At 39.8% G+C, this 22093-nt stretch overlaps 1 protein-coding gene across 13 annotated transcripts in view; it reads left to right on the forward strand.

Annotated features, from left to right (window-relative positions):
• The window catches only part of LIMCH1 (LIM and calponin homology domains 1), a 219993-nt gene that overhangs the window by 18867 nt on the left and 179033 nt on the right, over positions 1–22093 (forward strand). For all 13 annotated transcript variants that reach the window (XM_017854638.1, XM_017854646.1, XM_017854651.1 and 10 more), the window contains exon 2: positions 11412–11481. The gene's annotated coding sequence lies outside the window, so the exon portion shown is untranslated. The remainder of the gene's footprint in view (positions 1–11411; positions 11482–22093) is intronic.

Here is a 22093-nt window from a genome sequence, read left to right on the forward strand (position 1 = left end):
CTTGACTTCAAGATGTTTAAAATGTCATCTAGAAGAATCATTCCAAATATCATTTAGTTTATTTCTGATGTACTAGTATCATATTGTAAAGTGCTGCTTATATTTTAGAACATCATTGAAGAGAATGTTTCATAGATTGGTGACATTTATATTGTCTACTTAAAGGGAGATATAAAGAAAATTACAAAAGTAAAACTAAAAAAGGCAAGTTCATTAAGATCAGAAATAGTTACATCAGACAAAGAAAGGCGATGGAGTGGAAGAACGAGAAGATGTTATTACTTAAATACTACATGGCTTTTGCATCACTTAAAACTCTTCTGCTGCAGATGAAAAGGCTTTGCTTGCTGTGTGATGATTTTCCAGCCAGAGCCTCTGGCCTCAAGAACATATTCCCCAGTCCTCTGAATAAAACTGTATTTTGTATTTCTGCTGCATGCCCAGTAAAGGAGAATAATGTGTGCTGCCCAAGGAGAGATGGCCATATTGTTTTCTCCTTGCCCCATTTGTATATCCCGTAGTACATCAAAAAAGAAGGACCAAGAGACTTTACTGCTTCCTTTGGAGCCAACCAGCTCCTAACTCTTCTTTAGAGAGGAACAGGGGGACTCCACTCATTCCCATCCCCTCTTTTACAGACCAACAGGAAGTTCATGCAGTAATAACTGGCGGGAAGGAACTAAAAGCCTATCAGGTGATCCTTTCTCCAGTGTAGTTGCTTGAATCCAACTTTACTCTTGGTCCTGAGAGAATGATTCATATGTGATCATGATAACTCCTACCTGTAATCGCAGCATGTTGGGAGGCCAAGGCAGGCGGATCACCTGAAGTCAGGAGTTCAAGACCATCCTGGCCAACATGGCAAAACCCCATTTCTACTAAAAAATATGAAAAGTAGCCGGGTGTGGTGGTGCATGCCTGTAATCCCAGCTACTTGGGAGGCTGAGGCAGGAGAATTGCTTGAACTCGGGAGGTGGAGGTTCCAGTGAGCTGAGATCTTGCCACTGTACTCTAGCCTGGGTGACAGAGAGAGACTCCATCTAAAAAAAAAAAAAAAAAAAAAAAAGAGTTACTAACGACAACAAAAGTTATAAAATCGTTAGCAGATCTACAGTCCGTGATAGTTCCAAAACTGATGTTTTGAGTCCTTCCCAATACTTTATAATGTTGCTCATTTCATTAACAATTCACTCAACAAACAAAGATTGAGGCCCTTACCAAGGACTGGTCCTTATACTAGAGCTGGAGTTACAGAGAGGACTAACCCTTTGCCTGATGAAGAAGCCAGATAGTTTCTGTGATGTGTGATAAATAGGGAAGCCAAACAGTGTTGAGACACAGAGGTGGAAGGTACAGTCTACTTAAGAAATGGTTCCGTGAGGAGGTAACATTTAAACTGGGTTTTGAAGGATGAGTAGGAATTTGCTAGGCCACAAAGGAGTGAGAGGAGGCCTGTGGGAAAGGCAGTTCAGGGGAGGAAGCAGTAAGCATGTGAAAGTGCCTAGCTGTATGAAGAGGCTTTGCATGTTCAGGGTCAAAGGCTAGGACAAGTGTGAGGTGGGGCAGACTAGAGGTGAGAGGTAGGTATAAGGTCAGTTTGTGAACAGTCTTGAATAACATGGTAAGGACTTTCAACAGTATCCAGTGAGCAATAGGCAGCCAGCACAGTCTCTATACAGAAGAGCAATGGATTTGCTTTTTAGACAATTACCTCTGGTGGCAATGGAGGCTTTTGATTGCTTTCTGCTGTGCCCCAAATACAAATAGATGTATAAAACACCATGCCTCCCAAGGAGCAGGAGAAATGCTTACCACACCTATCTTGCTATGCCTGTCCTTAGTTTACATCCTTACTGTGCACATCTACATCTCAGAAGTTCTCTTCCAAGTTACTTGTTTAGAACTTGGAAGTTATTTGCCTATAGAAGCGGTGTTCTTCACAAAGTCTGACGTAACCCAAACCACATCTGAGATTGTGTCAGCCCCACTGTTGAACCCAGCCTCGTGAGTGTGTCTGGGCTTAGCTGGTGTTGGGTAAACGTTTGATAATGAGATGTGGAATGAATGGGAAGTAGATTCAGAATTCTTATGGCCACATTGGGAGCAGACTCTCCTTTCTCTGCAGCTGTTGGCTTGTCCTCATCATCTTCAGCATGGCAAGTGAGGCTGGGGAGATGGGAGCCTTGAAAACAGTTAAAGCCCGAGTTTGGCAGAACGCAGGGCCGGAGCCAGCTGTGGCTGCAGTGATCATGCAGCCCGGTCTGTGTTTGGAGCTTCTTTCTGCCTTTCCTTTGTCAGCATCCTCCCTTCCTTCCTCCCCATCCCCAGCTTTTCTATTGCCTTCCGCCTGTCTAGAGACTACGCCCATAGAGGCCTGTGCTTCAGAAGGATTGGCATTGTCTCCTTCCCTCACTGCTGTTCTTTCATTGCTTCTAACCTAGCTTTAGCCACAGGCAGGATGCTCAGGAAGAGAAGTGAGCCAATGATCAACACAGCCAATTTTCACCAGCAGGAGGCCTGCATTGAAATCTGTTTGGAGAAGATGATAATAATGCCTGCCATTTATGAAGCGCATATTGTACACCAGGCCTGTGCCAAGTGCATTACATGCATTGGTTTACTTATTCCACATTCTCAAGCTATGATTAGTAGGTATTTTTGTCTCCATTTGAAAGAGGAGGAAACTGAGGCTTGTGGATGTCAAATGCGTAAATAACTTGCCTAGTCAGTTACAGGGCTAGGATTTGAACTCAGGTCTTTCTGTTTCTGGAGCCTCCTGCTGTTCTTGGAATTTTATGGATCCCAATCCTGGAACACTTTGTTCTGAGAACTTCTTGCTAAAGAAGAGTTGGGAGCTGGCTGTATATTCCACCTCAAGACTGGATACAGAAATCTTCAGAGCTGCATCACAGCAATTTCACCTTCTGAGTTTTCTCTCCACCCTCTTGATAGCAAACCTAGCAATAACTAGGTTTTAGCTGTGCAAAGGAAATACTAATTACAATCATTTAAACATAATTACTACATAGCACAATGATGATTGCACATATCATTGCCTATGTCAGAGTAACTTTAGTCTCCATTTTATTTAGTTATACTAAGTTCTTTTCATGTGTTGGCAGCTTTCATGGTGCATTGATCATGTGTGTCATCCTAAGCTTGTAGCTTATAAAAGCAGGGAGAGTCTTGAGTGGGAAAGGCAGTTTGGGGGTGATTGGGCTTGATTACCAGGTGAAGGCATTTGAAGGGCATCCTGTGGCACTTGGGTGCCTGGAAGTCCTTGGAAGAGGGAAGGAGCCTGGCTAGAGCCAGGTTTTAGCAGTGGTCAGTTTGGGTGCAGTGGGCCTATGGATTAGGGTGGCAGAGACTGGTGGCTAGAGATTATCTGTAGAAATGCAGAAAGTGAAGCATCATAGAAAAGCACTCTTTTCAGATTTAGAAACTCGAGTTTATAATCCCAACTCTACTGCTTAGGACCTCTGACCTCAGACATGTGCCTTCACCTCCCGGGGACAGTTCCTTTACTCCTTATCTAGATTATCTGATTTTATTTTTATGCCTTTTGTAGTTCCCAAAGTCCATACTTTCCAGACAACAGGAATAGTTATGCAAAGGATGGACTATAAAAGCGATGGGAAATGGATCAAAGCACTCTGAAGATATTCAAATAATTGCTGTCTGTTCCTTCCCATGCTTATAGTATGGATGATTTTATTAGTGTTAGTATTTTAGTATTAAGTGGGATGTGACAGGCAAGAAGAGGTTTTATTTTTTCCCCTAGAAAATGTGGGAAAATGGGTCCATTTGTTTACAGTATCCCAAATTTTAGCTCTTCTTCCTTCTGCTGCCATCCCGGCAAGATCCAGAGGAAAGTATGTGCCCAGGTGTTAAACTTCACATTCTGGAACAGGATTTTCTTGGGTACAGTTTACCTGGGCAAAGGCCTCCTGCAGAGGTATAACAGTCAAGATAGCGCTGGGTGCTGTAAGTAATAAACCCCTAAATCTCAGTGGTTTAACACTGTGGAAATGTATTTCCACTCTTGTATGGCCTAATGTTGGCAACAGGGAAGGATGGAGACAACTCTGCTTTAGGCAGTTATTTAGGGACACCAGCTAATACAGACTCCATCTTCAACACACAACTTCCGAGGACTTCCAGATGTCAAACTCTAACTAGTAAATGTGGAGGAGAGAGAATGGAGAATTGTTTGAGAGGGTTTTTAGGGCCAGGCCTACATGTGATACAATTACTTCTACCTGTGCTCCATTGGCCAGCACTCTATTATATAGCCACAGCAAATTGCAAAGGATGCTGGACAATAAAGTCCAGTGTGTGCCCGAGACAGCAGGAAGATAAGTATGGTGAGCAGTCTCTGTCACAGGTGCTGTGTTAGAATACTAATAGCACTGCGGAGCCCTAGAAACTCACGGGGTCAGGCCCAACTTCTTGGAATTCGAAATCTACAAAAACCTTCTAAAGCTCCTATGATCTCTTCTTACGTGTGCTCCAGGCAAGTGGCTTAAGTGTGACCTACATTTTACACATTCTGAACCGTGCATAGCACCCCACAAGCATTTGGTAGATATTGATGGCAGCTTGCATTCCAACACTCTTGTTCATTTGAAACTCCTCTTTGTTTCATGTTTCACTTTTCCCTATATTTTAGTCAGATTTTCTTGATCTCAGAGGATTTGTTAATTTTCCTGGTTTTGCCTGGACAACTCCAGAAAGAAATCTTTTAAAATGACATCTGTAACAGGTTTATGGTCAAGGTTAAATTGATCTCATGCTTATGCCATGTTATGTTAAATGAAAGTGCATATACTTTCATCCAGGGTACATAGTCAAACCCAGAAAGTGATCAAGGAAACCACATAGAAAAATACTATTGAGCCAAATTAAAAGGGACACAAAGTGGGTGATTTTGTGATCACAGTTGCCTATTGCAGCTGTACAAACCAAGCTAATGAGATGATGATGTAATCTCTTGTTGCAAAGAATAAAATGATTTCCTATGAGATTAAGCATGAACTTTCCAACCTTGTAGTTAAGATTTAGGTAGCTCTTCTGTTCTTCCCGAAATTCTAGGATAATTATTAGAATTAAATTTCTGAGCTGAATAACTTACAGAGTAAGCTCAATCCTTTTTAAATTTGCAGTGCTTTCAGAATTTTACATTTAATGTTCACATTAAAGTCCGGTAACATATAAGCTGCCCATTGCTATAATTCCTAATGTCTAGATGGTCTCATAAGGTACCATTTTGTAGCACTATTCTTAGTGCTGTGCTCCTTGAAGGTCTACTATATGGGCTGTTGGAAGAGTCTGTCTGAAACAGAACCTCTCTCTTCCAGAGTAGGGCTTTGAGGTTGTTTGTTTGTTTGTTTGTTTTTTAAGTTGCAGGTAGAAACAAAGTCTTCACTTTGTATTTCATAATCGTAAAATGATGATTGAGAGACTACCACATGCTGGATATTAGGGGTGCAAAGAGTTATTAAATACAGTCTGTGGTTGAATCGGAACATTAGCATCATTCCTGGGTGTCTCAACAATTGTTTCTTTTTTGTTGTTGTTAATTTACTTTAAGTTCTGGGATACATGTGCAGAACGTGCAGGTTCATTACATAGGTATACATGTGCCATGGTGGTTTGCTGCACCTATTAACCCGTCATCTAGGTTTTAAGCCCCAAATGCATTAGGTATTTGTCCTAATGCTCTCCCTCTTCTTGCCCCCCACCCCTTGACAGCCCCTGGTGTGTGGCGTTCCCCTTCCTGTGTCCATGTGTTCTCATTGTTCAGCTCCCACTTGTAAGTGAGAACATGCGGTGTTTGGTTTTCTCTTCCTATGTTAGTTTGGTGAGGATGATGGTTTACAGCTTCATCCATGTCCCTGCAAAGGACATGAACACATTCTTTTTTACGGCTGCACAGTATTCCATGGTGTATATGTGCCACATTTTCTTTATCCAGTCTATCATTGATGGGCATTTGGGTTGGTTCCAAGTCTTTGCTATTGTAAATAGTGCTGCAGTAAACCTACGTGTGCAGCATTCCATTTGAACAATTGTTTCTTAATCTTTTAAGAACTGTGTTCTATAGAATGTGTGCAAAGCATATCTTTAATTCAGCTTCTCAAAAATTAAGATGGCCATGCATTAGGATGTATGACAGTGAGACACGTATGTGCACCGTTCTGTTCTTCCTGTGGGTTTTTAATCCACTAGTGAGTGTGCCCCACGAGGGGGAGACCTAGGGTTTTCCCTGCCTTTCTTTGTATTCCCAGAACCCAGCTTCAGACCAGACATCATGCATACCCAATAAATGCTTGCTGAGTACATGAAAGAACATATGGTGTAGGCTTACTTGAAATGGGTTGCAGTGTGTTTCAGATTTAGAATGTAAAAGTTTAGTAGACACCATTTCATTTTTGTCATAAAATTAACATTTATTTTTGATTACTCTCAGTGCCATTAACTTGTTTCATAATTAAGGATTATCCAAGATCATAGCTTTTCTTCCTGTTTCTAGCTGTTTCTCACCCGCTGTATGCTGGGCAAGCTATAGACATTTGTTGACTTGATTCATTTACGTGAGATTTTTATCTAAAGGTGGCCAGAGAAAGAGAACAAGCAAAACTTATTTTTATTTTGGTTTTTAGCAACTGGCTAATAGGAACATTGAAACTAACATAGCTTGCAGTTACCTAGCAAAAAGGGAAATGCTCAGTATAGGAAGTGAATGAATTTGCAAGTTTCCATTTATCAAATGCTAGCAACAGACGTCACCCCACTGGATTCTCACCCTAATCCTGAATGGGAGGCAAAGCTTATTTTAAATCCCCATTTTATGAAATGGAAAACTGAGAAGACCCTGATTAAGAAACCTTTCAGTAACTCATAGCTAATATGTGTAGGATTCAACTTTAAAACCTAGGCTACTGACTCCAAATTCACTGCCTCTTCCTCTTCATCAAGCTGAATGTTGTAAGTTATTGGTGATGTTTTATCTATGCTCTCTGATACCTATGATTTTTAATAAGCAGAAATTTTCTATATGCATATAGTTGTAACTTTTTTACCTATTTGCAAACAGTGATGTTTTGAAAATATAAATCAGATTATCTCAGTCTCTGTTTTACAAGTCTTCTTATGCTTCGCATTGAACTTAAGATAAAAAATCAGATGCCTTACCTGGGCCTGGATTTTGCTTACACCGTGGCCCTCTAGTCCCAGACCTCTTCCTTCTATTCACTCTGCTCAGCTACATTGGCCTTCTGGTTGTCTCTTGAATATACCAAGCCCACTCCTACCTCAAAGCCTTTCTGCTGACTGTTCAATCTGCCTGGAACTCTTGTCCTCCAGTCTCTCGTTGGCTAATTCCTTTGTATCATTCAACTTTTTTCTTAAATGTGACCTTCCCAGCAGCCTTCAGACCATACAATTAGAGTACTACTGCGTGGCCTATTACTGCACTTGTGTGCTATCTGAAATTTTCTTCTAATTTATTTACCTGTTTTCTGTTCCCCCTACTGCCCCATCCACTCACTGTAACAAGATTACAAATTCCAAAGAATAAGAACTTTGCTTGTCTTGTTCACTGTTGCCCTTCCTGTGCCTAGAATAGTGGACAACACATAGCAGGCACTTGATCAAGGATATTGGATAAAAAGTAAATATCTAAAATAGTTTCTTCTCATTGGCTCTTACATTTTGACATTTTAAAATTTTCTTTATTTTTGTTGTAGTTGTGAGTATATTTAGCACAAAAGACATGGGATGGTACAAATGCCTAATAGTTTTGTTGTGTAGGATTATGCTAATTTTCCAGAAAATTCATCTTTTAATGAATACAAAGATGATCTCCTACCAGACAGAGAGAACAGACTACCTGTTAAGACCTTTAGCTGTATGTTTTAGGAACCACAGGCAGGAAATTGGCATATGGTTCTGCTGAGTGGAGATATTCCTCCAAGTGGATGACAGCATCCTTTCCTCTGGAATTCCTGGTGATGAGGTTGCAGGTCATCCGTAGAGGGAACTTGGATCCCATGTGTCCTACACTTCACCAACAGACACTGTCTTCCATTTTCCTTTAATTCCCACCTGGTATTGATATTATCCCATTGTATTTAGGTAGTATTTGTTTGGGTTTTTTATTTTTGTGTTTTGTTTTGAATTATGCTTTGATGACACATACTGAGGTTGGACTTTCTAAAGCACCAAACTGTGATATAAAATGGTCTAAGAGGTGAAAACTGTCCCAGCTGTGCTTCAGATTAGCTGTGCGTGTCTCTGGGAAATCTGGGAAATGTTTGGGGTTCATTTTTTCTTCTACAAAAATGGTGGGACACATACATGACCTGTCTCTACAGGGCAGGACTTTTGGGAAATAATGCACCCTAGAAGTTACATAAATATAACATACCATGATCAGCATAATCACTTTAAAGCATGCCATCAATAAGTATTTACTGAAAATATTTATATTTTAACTTATAAAGGACGGCATAGTGGTTTTTAATAAAATTGCAAGTGAATATCCTTGACTCTTACTCAAAAAATCTCTTACACAAAAAATGTCCTTGGTTTAACGCAAAATACAAGATAAGCAGGTGTTGAACATTTCAACAACGTGAATTCAATGTTATCTTTTATTGTTGTGTATTATAAATAGAGCACAGGATTGGAACAATGTTTACCAGAAAAAAAAATACAGCTGTCTCAGTCTTGAAAGTGAACATTATGGCTTTTTATTTTTTAATTTACAGTAAAACAGTGTGAGAGAGATCATAGTTTCTGCTTCTTTTAAGTAAGGCCTATTGTTGTAGGTCAGTTGATTGATTGATTGATTTTTTCCAATTTTCCCTTTATGTGATAGGGAAGATTCTGCTATGTAAGTGTAATTTTTACAAAGGATGAATACCATGAAATATTAAAACAGCTTAAAATCTAAATATATGTAAAAGGAGTTTTGGGGCCATGATTACTAAAATATTAATATAGTTCTTAGATATAAAGGACAAAAGCATACCTCTTTCAAAGATAATTTTTAAATAATGAATTTTGGGGTGGGACATTTTGTTATTTTTTCTACTTTGCCTAATTAACAACAAGGCTCAGATCTTTGTCTGGTAGCAATGGTATTTCATCTTATTAGGAAAATCTAAAACTATCAGACAGAGTGGTTAATCTGCCAGCTCTGTAGTCATCAGTGGTCCACAGCTATTGAAAATGGCCTAGCTCTATATGTATGGATAAGGGGTCTCCAAGGTAAATTGTTCAACCTCCAAAATACATTGTTAAGTGAAAAACAAGGTGTAGGACAGTGTGTACTATATGCTACACACATATATTTTTAAATTCTATATATTTTTTTTTTATAAATTCTCCTCTGGAAAGTCTTTCAGGTTGCCTTCAGAGAGTGGGCTGGAGTCCTGTGGTACAAAGGTGACAGTAAGATATTTTACTATATATCCTTTTGATGCTTTTGAATTGTCAACAGCTGTACACAAATATTATCTTAAAATTCAGTTTAAAATGACACTGTTAAAAACTAGTAAGAAACGCAATGTATCTGAGAAAAGCAAAAGTAGTGAGTAAAAGAATTTTGTACATTTAAAAATGTGACTTTGGAGATATCTATCTGTGTATTTTAAACCAGGAGATTTGGGATATTTACACCACCTGATAGAATGCATTGATCTAAGAAATTTGGGTTCTAGGCCCGAGTGTGCTACTAATCAGCTCTGGGGAAGTCACTTAGACTTCAATTCAGACTTCACTAGGACTCAGTTTTCTGAACTATAAAATGAGAAGAGTGAACAAATTCCTTCCAACTGGTGACACCAGTAATTCAAAAATAAGTTATAAAGAAGCATTTTTAAAAGGTTAAATTTGTGGTTAAAAAATAAGTGCATTCATGAAAAGAGCAGCCAGCTTGGCTCTCTGTGGGCAAAACAGCACTTGTGCACTGTGAGTACTGCCTCTTGGTGGCAGCATGTTGGAATTGCAGTGAAAATTACTGAGAGCAGCCAATTAATCTTGCATGCAAAAATGGAATATCCTGTCACAATCACTGTATGGACATTTGTCAACATATAAATATATAGTGGTATCAAAGTCAAAGATAGTTTAAATTCAAGACTATTAAACCATTTGAAAAATTTTTGTTACTGATCTGTAGAAATCTGGCAAGCATAGGTTCTTTATAATTTGTTATAACCTTGGATTGCATGAATTTTAACAGAGGTCAGCAAACTTTTTCCATAAAGCACCAAATAGTGAAGATTGTATGCTTTGTGGCCCCTCAGGTCTCCATTGTAACTATTCAATTCTGCAGCTGTAACACAAAAGTAGCCATAGACAATATGTAAATGAATGAGGATGGTTATATTCCTGTTCCAGTAAGACTTTATTTATAAGTACAGGTGTTGGACCAGATTTGGCCCAGGGATTGTAGTTTGTTGACCTCTCAATTATAATACACTCCTACCCTAAGTTTCTCTTTGCACAGTATTCTAAGTTACCTAATTGCCTGATTCCCGAATGTGGAAATAATATTCTACATTCTCCAGGCCCTTACCTTCAATCACTTATTTATGAATAACCTACTTTGCAAATGCTACACTTTACCCAATTACCCCGATGCTAACCATATTTTAGTTTTATAAGTTGCTTTCCTTGTTTCTGTTCACTCTGGATTTTTATGTCCTGAAAACAAGCAATGATAGTTGTTTCTCTTGCATTCCCTTGCTTGTGTAACCATTGTTATATAATTTCAATCATTAGCTGAAAATCTTTTGCTCAAATATCTTTTGTACCTAGGGACTGTTGGTCAGCCTTGTTTAAAATCTTCAGAATATGATTGGCTAACCTCTTATTAAACATATTCTTCCCTTTTTAAAGTGAAGCTCAACCATTTTGGAAAAGCCACTCTCCTCAAAGAGCGAGTAGGGTCTAACTTAGAATTTGTCTTGGCAAATCATTTGTAAAGATAGATACTGGTCTTTGAATTTAGTGCATCCCTGGAGAGATCCCTGTCTTAGCCAGGAAAATTGGCAACAAGCTTTACCTGAGTTGTAATACCTGGCTCCAGTTCCAGATAATTCCCTCACAACCTCAATCCAGCTCTCCCCCTTGTCCTTTTCCTTGAAGCCCTCTTCAGTCTCTACCCTTTCTCCTCTCTCAACATTTCTAAATTCTAAAACTTCACCTGCCATGGACCAACTTGATATTGACAAAGCTCTTCACTTATATGCATGAAAGCTGATAGATTATTGAGATTTACTACATGCTTTGAATTCACTGCTTTTCCTATCCAGCAATTTAGCTGTAGCCCTGGATAAAGGTGATTTGTGTGATCCATCTTGCTTTATGTCTCACTTGACATTCTGCCTTTTTCATGACAGGTTGCTGAATGCTATAAAGCCAGGACTTGTTAAAAAGATCAATAGATTGCCTACCCCCATTGCAGGACTGGTGAGTATGTGGAATTGAGATTTATTTTCCTATATTCCTTTGCTCTAACCTAGGGGTCATGACAGTACCATTTATTACAGTTCTCTCCCACAATATATATTCCACTTGAATGAGAACGCATTGAATCCATTAAACGAAGAGGTCACTTAAAATGAAAGATTGCAGTCATGCCTAAATGGCATGTTAATCTTTGTTGGTGTTTTTTCCATGAGTGATAAGGACCTTCATTCTCAAAGAGCTAAATTTGTTTTGGGGTGAGAGGCTGATAATTAGGTTGACCCTTGGGGGAGGAATGTGATTTTAATTACATTTTCTCATTTCAGTTCATCACTGCGTTCCCCTAGAATGGAGGGTAGAGGAGGTAGAGAGAAAGAGAATTTTAAGAGAAAACAATAATGTCGTAATAAATTGCTGTTTTCAACATTATAATCTACTTGGGTTTAAATACCTCAATTGTAGACCAACTATTCTGAAGACATCCTGGGACACTAAGGTGGTCTGACATCATCTGGAAAAACTGTTTAAACAGAATCCTTGCCCTTCTGAACTTATCCACATAAAATCTAAAACTTACATGTTCATATGTGGTTAGAAGCAGAATATTTTTTTCTTGCAGTGATATGTCTTATAATTCTTGGCAACTAATTTTAATTGCTTCATCGATGTTGCCTTTGTGTAGAAAAAGGAAAGAAGTAAAAGATCAGGAAGACAATCAAGTCTTAGTTTCGGAAGGAATTGGCATATGTGTGTGTGCGCGTGCACACACACGCACACAGAGAGAGAGAGCTGAGGAAGTATATAGCTTGGTAATGACTCACTGATTGTTTCCATTGTGATCGCCTTCTGCGCATGTGGTTTTGCAGAAAGCAATGAGAAGAATGTCAAGAATTTAAGCAGGATCCTACATAGACCTTACTGATTGTTGTTAAAAAGCTTCTTAGCCATATCACGATGACTAATTGAAATTAGATGTGACAAAAAACCAATTGTGTTTGAGAACTGTGAGGGGTCCTTGGAGGAAGGTACATGGTTTCAGCAAATTGAATGAAATAGATGTTTTCTTGAAGAACTGCCATTTCTGCAGATACATTTTATTCCCCATATTGATTGGTAGTGAACTGGTGATTAGTCGTTAAAAATCCTTCTAATTTTGTTCTTCAGAATCATGTAACCAAGTAAGTTAATATTGAGATAGATACATATATTTGGAAGGAATATATTTGAATAGTTCCATAAAATAAATAATATATGAGTATTATATATTAATGTATACATATATCAATTATTTTAAAACATTTAGTAAATTCACCTCTTCTAAATGTTAAAGCCAAGGTCTTAATGATCCTGATGAATATCTGTCCCTAAGCCTATGGCAACTTTGGACCTTGGAGCTCTGGGGTTTAATGTTATAGAAGCAAAATTTGCAGCATAAAACTAAGGAAGGCCCCAGGAAGATCCAGATGAGGAGAAACAAGTCGCTCCCAGTTCAGTAGCTAAAGAGAAAAGGGTTTCGAAACCTCAATTTAAAATGGAAATCATAAATAATTTTAGTAAAATTAACTCTTAGTGGCACATGCATTTGTCTTTATATTACTTCCTGTCACAGATCGAATGTTGTTTCTCACATATTGCCTCTGTCTTGGAGCATTCAGGCAACTTGATACAAGAAGGCAAGGTGACCTCATCTTTCCTTCTATTTATGTTCTTGACTAGTATTCCTCTACTTTCTTTTTCCATTTGGATTTCCTTTTCACACTTTGTCCTTGCTATTGGGTTTTTTTTTTTTTTGCCTTTTTCAGTGAACACCGTCCCCTAGCCTTACCTTTCGCACGCCTGTATCAAGTTCAGTATTTTATTCTAATTTATTACATCTTAGGTCCAAAAAAAAAATACTTTCCTTTTTTTTTTTTTAATTATACTTTAAGTCTAGGGTACATGTGCATAACGTGCGGTTTGTTACATATGTATACTTGTGGGCCTGTTGGTGTTGCTGCACCCATCAACTCGTCAGCACCGCATCAATTCATCATTATATCCATGTATAATCTCCCAAGCAATTCCCTCCCCCCAGCTTCCCCCCTCCCCATGGCTAGCCCCGAGTGTGTGAAATGTTCCCTTCTCGAGTCCAAGTGATCTCACTGTTCAGTTTCACCTACCGAGTGAGAACATGCTGGTGTTTGGTTTTCTGTTCTTTGTGATAATTTTGCTAAGAATGATGGTTTCCAGCTGCATCCAATGTCCCTACAAAGGACGCAAACTCATCCTTTTTTTATGGCTGCATAGTATCCATGGTGTATATGTGACACATTATTCTTAATCCCAGTCTGTCACAGATGGCCCATTCTGGTTGAGTTCCAAGTCCTTTGCTATTTGCATAGGCCGCAATAAACATACGTGTACATTGTCTTTGTAGTAGAACATAATTTATAAATCCTTTTGGTATATACCCAGTAGTGGGATGGCTGGGTCATATGGTACATCTAGTTCTAGACTCCCTTGAGGACATTGCCATACTGTTTTCATAATGGTTGAACTAGTTTACAATCCCCACCACAGTGTAAAAGTGTTCCTATTTCTCCACAATCCTCTCCAACAACTGTTGTTTCTGACTTATTAATGATGCCATTCTAACTGGTGTGAGATCTGGTATCTCATTGTGGTTTTGATTTGCCATTTCTCGCGTGATGGCGAGTGATGATGAGCTTTTTTCATGTGTCTGTTGGCTGTATGAATGTCTTTTTTGAGAAATGTCCTGTTCATATCCTTTGCCCACTTTTGATGGGTTGTTTTTTTCTTGTATATTGTTTGAGTTCTTTGTAGATTCTGGATATTAGACCCTTTGTCAGATGAGTAGGTCCTTGCAAACAATTTTTCTCCATTCGCTGTAGGTTGCCTGTTGTCCACGTCTGATGGTAGTTTCTTGCTGTGCAGAAAGCTCTTTAGTTTAATTAGATCCATTTGTCAATTTGCTTTTGCTGCCGTGTTTTGGTGTCTTAAGACATGAAGGCGCGTTCTGCCCAGACCTATGTCCTGAATGCGTACTACTAGATTTATCTTCTAGGTTTTATGGTATTACGGTCTAACATTTAAGTCTCAACCATCTTGAATTAATCTTTGTATAAGGGGGGTAAAGGAAAGGATCCAGTTCAGCTTTCCTACTTCTCCTGGGCGGACCACAATTGGGCCCAGCACCGGGGCCATTTATTAAATACAAGGGAATCGCGGTGGTCCCATTTCTTGTTTCTCTCAGGTTGTCAAGGAGGCGGAGAGTGGACTGGAGAGCCCGCGCCTCGCGGGGTATGTATTTCTGAGGACTCTGTTGCTGTGCCATTGGTCTATAATCTCTGTCTCCTTACGGTACCCAGTACCGATGTGATAATTTGGTTATCATATATAAGCCTTGAGGTATAAAGTTTGAAGTCAGGTAAGCGAATCGACGCCTAACAGACTTTGTACCTTTTTGACTGAGGATTGTCATTGGCAATGCGCGGGGGCGGCTCTCTCTTCCCTTGCGTTTGGCGGCGATATGACTATGAGGAAGGGCGGTTTCTCTTTCTTCGACACTCGCGCACGCTCTGCACCTCCGGATGGCATGGGGTGTGTATTTTTTTATATGAATAAGCGGTTGGAGTCGGCCATTTTCACGATATTGATCTCTCCGCCCTATCCATGAGCATGGTATGTTTCTTTCCATTTGTTGTGTCCTCTTTTAATTTCACTGAGCAGTGGTTTGTACTTTCTTAAGTCACCTACTACCCATTCACTAGTGACTTCTGAATCTACAAATCTGGTCAAACTCTTTTCCTTTGCTCCATTTGCCTTCAGATCAACATTTCCACAAAAAGCAGAGCACTAGTTGTGGCCCTGGTGGGAAACAGATTGCCAACCCACAACCCCCTGTTATGTTCATGTACTTCCAGGGTTCTCACGTCATGCCTGTGCCTCCCTTTCTATGCTCATGTTCTTGTCTGTGTCCATGACTTCAGCTCTCCATGATATGGACCGAAAGCAGCATTTCTCATCAAGTACTCTCTCCTGAACTCCAGACCTGGTATTCTGTCTACTGGACAGTTCCATCTGGATTTCCTACAAGCACCTCAAACTTAACATATATTCAAATGAGACTTGAATGACCAGTCCCGTGCACCTATTTCCCAATGTCAGTGAAGGCATCATAGACATGCAGTCGCACCAGTTCAGCTATCAAATAATTTTCCCATCTGTCTACTTGTCTGCATTTCCTTGGCCACTGCCCCAGAGCAGGCCATCCTCATCTCTTGCCTGGACTATAATAGTTGACTCACAGTTCCACACTCTTCACTCCCATGAATGACGCCTTTTCTTGTGGTGTGTGTTATTCATTGAATGTTTTCCCCTGCTCTTTTGACAAAATTATATTTGTCTATCAAGATCTAACACAGACTAACACATCTTTTAAGTTAAAAAATAAAAAATTAAATAAAACTACAGATCTAACACAAAACAGCCTCCTTTGTAAAACCTTTAGTATTTATAGTCCATTATGGTCTTTTATTATAGAATACAGAGAGTATCCCCTGGTATAGGAGAAAATGAGTTAATACTTGAGAGACAAAAAAGTCAGCTCTGTTTTGAAATATATTTTGGAAAGTAAGATTTTGAATAACTATGGTTAACAGTTTGAAATTAAAGGCCTGTAAATGGTTTCATATTCATGTTAAGACACTATGTCTTTAAGTAGTTGGCCATGATCAAACTTACTGATATCTATAATGGGTCCGAATGATGTTAGATGTCCTGGCGATGCACTAAGAAATCACAACAGTTCTCAGGAAACAATCTGACAAATCTACATTCAGGGACATACTGCAAAACAGCTGGCCTGTCCTCTTCACCACTGTCAGCATCATTAAAAATACTGCCCCATTCCCAAAAGGCTGAACAACTGTTGTAGATTAAAGATGACTAAAGAAATATGACAGCCTCATGCAGTGCATGATCCTTAATTGGGAAAAAGCAACTATAATAGACATTACTGAGACAATTGGGGAAATTTAAGTATAAATTGAGTATTAGATAATAGTATTCTCTCAGTGTTATATTTCCTGTATGTGATAGTTGTCTCTGTGTATATAGGAGAATACTCTTGATCTTAGACAGCAAATATATATGCTGGAGTATTCTGAGATGAAATGTCTTGATGTATACAACCAATCCTGAATATGTTTAGCAAAAAAATTCTGGGTACATAATATATAATTTCATATACACATAGAGATAAGAGGGAAGGAAGGAAAGAAAGGAAGGAAGGGAGGGAGGAAGGAAGGGAAGAAGGGTGGAAATATGGCAAAATACTGTCTCTAGATAAAGGGTGTACGGGGTCATGGTACTATTCTTGCAACCTTTTGGTACGTTTGAAGTCTTTCAATATAAAAAGTTGAGGATTAAAATACATTAAATCTGTTATTGTCAGGTGAGACATAGGGAACCTCAAGTAATAGATTTGAAGATGGCAGAGATCATCTTGTTAGTAGAGATGCAGCCTTTGTGTGAGGGCATTTTTCAAACAATATTTTCTTCTTCCTAATATTCAAGACAGTCAGGAAAGGGCAGGTAGAAAAATCCCTGAAATGCTTCTGAATACATCAGATTGGATTTTTAACTTTGTCAGGGGTTGACAGGCCACTGACCATCAAGAAGTCTGTAGTAGCAGGGGCCATAGAGATCTGAGAAATGTGGCCAGAGGGTTTCTATGCCTGGAACCCATGCCCGTGTGTCTTAATGGGCTAGTGTTGAGAAGCCAGTCCATTAAGGTGGCCCAGCTGCTTGACTTGAAGATAAATAGAAAAGTGTGTTTTCACATAGCAATCTCAAATTATAAACATATGTAGATTTACAAAGGCATGAATAGGTGTATTTTAGCCCCTGAGTTAAGCTGTGGTTACAAAGAATTCAGGGGTGAAGGTGTTAAAACAAAGTAGTTGAAAATCATTTCCTGGCAAGAATGCAAAGACACTGGATCTGGGTCTGCATTTCTTCTCTAACGATTGCTGACATATGAAGCCGTGTGGTGACTGCCTGCAGATGCTTGCATTCTCTTTTAGGTGTTAGTGATACTGTTTGCTGCTGCCAAAGAGAAAGTCCTCAAATTTAGGTCTTGGCATACCAAAGTTTTTAAAAACGCTGCACTTCAGTCTGCTAGCTCGTCAGTTTTGTACAATGGAGCCACATCTTGAAACTCAATTTAGTGGTCATTAGAGATCATGCTAAATGTTGTTTCATCCCAGGAGCTTTGGGTTTTGTGCAAAAGCCGTGAATGTATGAAATCTTTGCCTTTGTAAATCTACATATGTTTATTGGAGTTTGGGGATTAAGCTTTTTCTTGCACAGATTTGAATTGTGACAGCCATCGTGTGTGCACATATGCACATGTGAAGTATAATTGGAAATAGATGGTATTTGTGGATTCTGTCCCTGAGTGCTGAACCTTCTTAGAGTTGTCATAAAATACTGTTTGATTTTTCCATGGGTCTATGAGGATAAAAGTGATCTGAGGAAAAGACAATTTTACTTCTTAGATGTATCTTAGAAGGACATCTTAGATGTGTTTGTTTTACAGATGAGGACATGTGGGTCCATAAAGGGAAGTTATTTGCCCCCCGTTAGACAAACAGTAAAAGATGAGATGGATCCCGAGCCCTGGCCACCCCTCTCCTTGCTTATTACATATCCAGTGTTCCCAGTTGAAGATGGGACACATTTTAATGACAGATTATTTCACCTTTTTTGAAAAAGAGAGGAAGGCAAAACTCACTTTTTAAATTCATCTCTTTTTTTTTCTTTCTGTTGGCCAATACCTACAAATTATCTTTCTGAGCTCACATATCACTTTTTAGCCTGATGAATGATGGAAATTTGACACTAGTTGAAGGTCAGAAGGATAAGCAGGAATGTGAGTGGTCAGATGATCTTACCATTCAGTACCCTAACCCACTCAGAAATGCATTTTGGGGCAAAGGATGTACTTTTCTCTAATCAAAGATAAGATTTCATATATGGTTAGAGCTTCCTGCCATGGATAAAAATGTGTTTCCATACGTTCTTTAGACTTTAGGAAGCTTTCCAAAGTTATCTGCTTTATTTTATGAAACTGACATCAGAACAGTTGCCATTTCGTTGAGTGAGATCAGAGTAGGGGAAGTGATGAAAGAGCTGTAGAGATTTCCACATTATGAGAAGAATAAAAATATTGTTTTGGACAAAACTAGACATACAAGACTGTTAACCTGAGTAGTATGAGTGAAAAGCCTTTATGCAGACTTCATCTTTTTAGGAAGATAACAATGCAATAAATTGGGGTCCTCGGTGCTTTGGATGTCTAACTATCAAGAAAGGTTTCCTGCAAATCCTACCTAAGAATTAGCTCTGGTGTGCCTCAACTCATCCTGATCAATGTCTTCTCTTTTAGTTTATATTCTTACAACTTCCTTTAGAAGTTCTAGAACTTTTACCTTCCCTCCAATGGTTTATCTTATAGATAAAGATATATAGATTACCTTAGAAAAAACTGCTTAAAGTTCTGTTCTCCGGGCTCTGTCTCTCCTCCAGTTAAAACTGTTGTTTTTCGGCCAGGCATGGTGACTCATGCCTGTAATCCCAGCACTTTGGGAGGCCAAAGTATGCAGATCACCTGAGGCCAGGAGTTTGAGATTAGCCTGGCCAACATGGTGAAACCTTGTCTCTACTAAAAATACAAAAATTAGCCAGACATGGTGGTGTGCGCCTGTAATCCCAGCTACTCAGGAGGCTGAGGCAGGAGAATTGTTTGAACCCAGGAAGTGAGCCAAGATTGTGCCATTGCACTCCAGCCGGGGTTACAAGAGCGAAACTCTGTCTCAAAAAAAAAAAAAAAAAGTCTTTTTGTCTGGCCAGGAGGAAGGCAAGGCAGGCAAGAGGGAGGTTAGAGGTGAAAGTTACCACAGTGATAACCATCACGTATCACATTCCTACTCCGCCCCAGGTGCAGTGCTAGATCATCCTTCCTAATCTTTACAACACACTTGCGATTGGCCAGGCGTGGTGGCTCACTCCTGTAATCCCAGCACTTTGGGAGGCCGAGACGGGCGGATCACAAGGTCAGGAGATCGAGACCATGGTGAAACCCCATCTCTACTAAAATACAAAAAATTAGCCAGGCGCGGTGGCGGGCGCCTGTAGTCCCAGCTACTCAGGAGGCTGAGGCAGGAGAATGGCGTGAACCCGGGAGGCGGAGCTTGCAGTGAGCCGAGATCATGCCACTGCACTCCAGCCTGGGCGACAGAGCGAGACTCCGTCTCAAAAAAAAAAAAAAAAAACAACAACACACTTGCGATGTCATTATTGCTGTACCTTTACTCTAAAGTTCAAAGAAATGTCACAAGCTTTCCAACTAATAAGAGGCAGACTTGGTACTTGAACCTGGGTTTGTCTAGCTCTGTGTCTGTGCCTTTTCCATTGTGTTACACTCTCTCCATTAGACCTTAGGATATAGAATTGAATCTCAACACTTTCAGAAAATTTGTTTGGAGACATCAACCTCTAAGGAGACCTAAGTTGTTAGAAAACAGACTCTCTCATTTAAAATTTACTAATTCAACCAAATTCAGGAGGTGGCCTTTTGAAAAGGCACTGCTCCATGTAATATTTCTACCATGTCCACTATCAAATCGGGCTTCATGTGGCCACATCTAACAAGTGATCATAGGAAAGCTTTAGAATTCTTTAATGGAATCTTTAAAAAAAAAGTCAGAGTGATTTCATTCATAATATGCAACAGAATTTCCTAAAGTGCTCTCCTCTCTCTCTTTCTCTTCTACACTCATTCTCTGTCTCTTTCACACACACACACACACACACACACACCCCTTATACTTACAAACCCTCCAAAACCTCTCTGTACCCCAGTGACCTCAAATCTTTGAGCCTCACACTGTGCTAGTTCTTGCCTTCCTTGCTTCTTACCCTTTTGTGTGCTATGACTAATGGTTAGCCCTTTCCAGTGTAAATCAATCCAGCTAGACTCGGCTCCTTTTGCCCCTGATTCTGATTCTGGACAACAAAGACTCAGAGACAGGAAGACAGAATTCTCATTCATCGGTAGGGGAGAAGGAAGAGCTTCGAATAAAAACTCTCATGTGTTTTTCCTGCTACCCTGTGTTCTCTGTAGTAGTAGCATGGTACGACCCGGAGTCTCTAGGGGTCATCCTCCCCTTCCTTAGGGGAACAAGTAAAAACTGGTAGCCAAGTGATGTTCTGTGTGAAGGAGGCATATTTCACTGAGGGAAATGAATAGACATTGTGAAGTTTCTCAGCCAAAATGGAATTTAATGACACACTTTCCTTTATCCTCATCCCTGGCACAGTATGAGAAACCTCGGTTGCATTCCCACACCACACACAGAGGGAATGCTCAATTTGCTGCTCTCAAGTTTGATGCCAATGCCAAGCCAACGTAGGAGTGGTGGTTAGCATTTTAGTAGGTTTAGCTGTGAAAGACTACACACTGCAGGGAAAAACAGCAAAACACACAAGGTCTTTGGTGCATTCCACCTGCGTTCAATTGAAAGGTGGAATGTGAACTTGTGGAATCTAAGTTTATTTACCGCCTCCCAGGTTGATAGAGCTTGTATGCTGCTGGTTGAAACAGCCTTCACAGTTAGCTTGTAAAAAAAGTACAGGTCATCTTGTGTCCCTCATCTCATAATTTTATATGGCTCCCTACTGAATGTGGAATAAAATCCCAACACCTCAGAAACGTATTTAAGGCTCTTCCCGAGTGAAGGTAACATTTGAGTAACATTCGAAAGTAACATTTATCTCTCACTTTGTACGTCACGCTTGGAAACCAGGGCAACAGATGATTCGTGACCTAAACCAAAAGTCTTGACCACATCGTGAATACAGTGATAAAAGTGTGTCAGATGGCGAGAGCAATTCTCCAGTGTAGGTTGGACCGGGTGAAGGGGAGTTCTGATGCCCACTGGAGCAGGCTGGCTTTTGGTTGTTACTGATGTGCTTGGATCAGACCAACAAGTTAGTCCCCTTGCACATCTTTTGTGGGTATTTGGGAAGACTTAATGAGAATTTTTTGTCCCTCCACTCATCTTGTAGTTTTCTTATTTGGTGAGAGTTTTAGTTATCAATTGCTGTATAACAAATTACCCCAGAACTTAGTGGCTTAAAACAACAACATTTATTATCTCCTAGTTCTCATGGGTCAGGAATATGAGCAAGGCTTAGCTGGGTCTGTGGTTCAGGGTCCCTCACAAGGCTGCATTCAGGGTGTTGGTCAGTATCATTTCCAGGCCAGAGTGGGGAGCCTAGAACTTCCGCTTCTAAGCTTACTCGTGGATATTGGCAGGATTCAGTTCCTCACAGGCTGTTGGCCAAAGCCATCCTTGGTTACTTGCCATGTGGGTCTTTCTATAGAATAGCTTAAGGCTTGCAGATTGCATCATCGGAGTGAGCAAGCAGGAAAGGCCAGAGAAAGAAAGAGAGAGGGAGGGAGGGAAACAACAAGCGAGATGGAAGTCACAGTCCTTTATAACCTAATCTCTGAAGTGATGTTTTATCAATTCTGCCTTATTCTATTAAT

The sequence above is a fragment of the Rhinopithecus bieti genome, unplaced genomic scaffold, assembly GCF_001698545.2.
Source record: "Rhinopithecus bieti isolate Rb0 unplaced genomic scaffold, ASM169854v2 scaffold_2339, whole genome shotgun sequence".
Classification (NCBI taxonomy): domain Eukaryota; kingdom Metazoa; phylum Chordata; class Mammalia; order Primates; family Cercopithecidae; genus Rhinopithecus; species Rhinopithecus bieti.